The sequence below is a fragment of the Notothenia coriiceps genome, unplaced genomic scaffold (genome assembly GCF_000735185.1).
Source record: "Notothenia coriiceps isolate Sejong01 unplaced genomic scaffold, NC01 NC01_scaffold00004319, whole genome shotgun sequence".
Taxonomy (NCBI): domain Eukaryota; kingdom Metazoa; phylum Chordata; class Actinopteri; order Perciformes; family Nototheniidae; genus Notothenia; species Notothenia coriiceps.
The window spans coordinates 14,929-18,356 of NW_011337020.1; the positions used below are offsets into that span (position 1 = coordinate 14,929).

At 34.0% G+C, this 3,428-nt stretch overlaps 1 long non-coding RNA gene across 1 annotated transcript; it reads left to right on the plus strand.

The window, feature by feature from the left end:
- Nucleotides 1–111: 111 nt before the first annotated feature.
- Nucleotides 112–1,922, plus strand: LOC104942203 (uncharacterized). Its single transcript, XR_797976.1, has 4 exons — nt 112–480; nt 1,409–1,443; nt 1,603–1,632; nt 1,781–1,922. It is a non-coding gene; the product is annotated as an uncharacterized lncRNA (long non-coding RNA).
- The last annotated feature ends 1,506 nt before the right edge of the window (nt 1,923–3,428 follow it).

Here is a 3,428-nt window from a genome sequence, read left to right on the forward strand (position 1 = left end):
TTTGTCTCCTTGTAGTTCTTACTTTGTCTCCTTGTAGTTTTACTCTGTCTCCTTGTAGTTTTATTTTGTCTCTTTTTAAAAGATATGTCAAAACTGTTTGGGCTTTATGTTAGTTTACTAGATATCGGATTTTTCTCATTACAGATAATCTACAGACCAAAGATGCAGCGGTGGGAGAGGACGTGACTCTGGACTGCCACGTTGGACCTGATCTAATCAACTTGATCAAATCAGTCGAATGGAAATTCAACGGTGAAGTCAATGTCCTGGTTTACAAAAGCAAAGACTTTTCCCTCAATGACCAGGGTGGAAAATTCAGAGTCAGAGCGTCTGGAGGCGACAGATGGGATTTCAAGGGAGGGGAACTTCCTGTGAAAATCTCACCGCTGCAGGAATCTGATGCTGGCAATTACAGCTGCTCTGTTTCAATTGGACTCGAACTCAAAGAAATCTGCTCTATAAAACTCAACGTTAAAAAAGGTAAGCCATGCTTTGATTGCTCGAAATATATTCAGATAAAAACAGTATTTATAGGCATACTGTACATTAAAAATAATTATAACAAATTATAAATATTTATTATTTTAAAGTAATACAAAACCATTTAGGAAGTACTTTAAAACTAATTATAATAATAACTATAGCGTAAATTCAAAATAATAACAATTCCACACTCTAAATTCAAAACGAAATATTGTAAATAAAACAAAAAATTGCAGAAATCAAACACAAAAAAGCTTTACTTAAAGGTGACCTATCATGCAAAATGAAATTTTGTACGTCTTTTATACATGAATGTGTGTCCCCGGTGTTCCAGGGAACTCACCAAGTGTCAGAAAACACAACCCTCTCTATTTTCCTCCATACCCAAATCTCTTAAAAAGGGGCTGCAACGGATCTGATACAGACTGATCCAGATTTGAACACTTCTATGACGTCACAGAAGTGGCGCTACGGCTATTGGGCCAACTCCACCAATCAGGAGGAGACAGCCACGGACATTGCCGTTGGAAAGTGCTGGAGACGCTGTAGTACATATGCCAGGCCTGTAGATGGTGCTGTTCTCACAGAATCAGCCCATGCAAAGACAGTGTTAAATTGAGCGAAATGAGGAATGGCTAAAATGCATGATCTGTTTGGTATTTTGAAAGATAAAAAGTACAAATATGCCTTATATAGGTATGGTCCTACACTATATTATTCAAATATAGCATGATAGGTCCACTTTAAAATACAACATTAAAAACACAAATATACTTTAAAATCACTAAAATAACTTTTTGTAACCAAATAATAAAGAACTTTAAATATAAAAATGTATGATAACATTAATAATGCATTAAACCTCATTTATGTTCAATTCCTCACTTTCCTCAAAATAATAAAATAGACATTTAATTTTTTTCAGCGGGTGATAAAGAACAACGGGCCATGGACCGAACTGTGAGTAAAAAATGTCAGAAAATGTATTATAAATATATTATTTTAAGAATGAATCTACTTTTATAAAAACATTTCCCTGAAATGTATAAAAACGTTTTGTTACAGAAAAAATATGAATCACCCAGAATAATTTTTTTATATACATTTTTTTTCCCACAGGCGACGGGCCAGAGCTGCAAAACTGTTGGCGTAAGTTAAAAATAAAAGTGGCTTCTTTAATGTGTAGTATATCACTGAATTCACACATTTTGTATTGGTCCTTCATTCATTTTTTTAAACTGGGGTCGTGATAAATTAAGGATATATTTTGTATTTGATTTTTCCTCTTTTCTTTCAGGACACTGTGTTGACTCTGTTGTTGGCCACGTCTACATTACTGAACTTTATGCACTACTGAAGAAACATCGAAAGTCACAACAAATAAAGATTACAAATACAAAACTGTACTGCAAAACATTAAAAAAACAAAAAAAACTTTTAACTTATCATTGGTTCACGAATTATTCATGATTCTTTTTTTTTATTAACAAAATGAAATAAAATATTGTTAGATTTTTGTACATTGTTTTATTTGCACACATCAAAAGGTCATCCTCCACATGCATATTAAAATAAAATCGTCGTTTGTGTCGTGTAGGTACGAGCGGAGAGGAAACCACGAGCAGAAAAACAAAACCACAAAAATCCTGAGAAAATTCATATTTCTTTTTTTTGTAAATGCAATTCAAATATTTTTTTATGAGGTGCCTCTAGAAAAAAAAACGGTTAATCATAATAACCAAAAATGCCCATAAAGCACAAATAATGTTAAAAATGAATTGATGTCATTCAGTTACGCACTTCACTCTCCAAAGGTCCTTGTGTCAAAAACTTTCGAAAGCTTTATTACATTTTGTATTTTTGATGGGTGTAAGTAATTTTTTATTTTCATGTTTGACCTCATGATGGCGATGTTTTTACACTTAGCTGTCATTTCTCTTTCATTAAATAAATCAAATGACATCCCGAATAATATACAATTACGTGAAAAATGATGCCATATTCTTATTTTTGTTGCAGATTCAGTTCATTTTACACATGTTCCTTTTGATATTTTGTTTACATTTCATATTTAATCATGATATTGTATCCAGGGAAGGTATCTTTGTAAATTTCAGGGGGAACATTTAGATGTTATACTTCAGTTGATAGGTTTAAAACTAATTTAAAGATATAATTATTAACAAGATGGGTATTTTTTGTGATGAATGCTTTACTTGACCTTTTTTTCTTTCTGTGATATGTGAAGCACTTAATACCATCTGTTCTGAAAAGCACATAGATACCATTTATTTACATTATAATTATATTTCAACCTTTATATTTTGTGTGATGAAATGAAGTTCGTTTTGTAAGCTGTGAGACATCGAAGCAATGCTGATAGCAGGGGTGTCAATATCAAATACACAGTGAGCCAACATTAAAAAATGGGTACTAGTTGAGGGCCGGACTGGTTCAATGTTTATTGCAAAACGTATTGAAATGAACTTATTGCACATATTAAACCTGGAACTAACAAAGCTTAAATGATTGCCTATAAAAACAACATTAAACATTAAATAATCAGCTGCATTCATTTCTTATGATTACATTTTCCCACAGGCCAACAACAGCTTCAACAAAACTATTTCCCTCAAAGAACAAACCAAACATGCCCTGTTGTCGTGAGAGAGAAAGTGCAGAAGGAAACATCCATTAAACTCAGTGTGCTGCTCTGTGATGCTAGCTCAGATACTTGGCATCTCATCTTGGGTGCAAGGTCCTCAATGTTTGGGCTCAGGCTCTGAGCTGAGGAGACCCTCAGGATGGAGTGAAGGTGTGCATGCAATATACCGGCGGGCCAGATCTAATAGGAATTAGAAATTATCCTGCGGGCCGAAATTAAATCCACCACAGGCCTGATTTGGCCCCCGGGCCTTGAGTTTGACACATGTGGTGTAGGGACT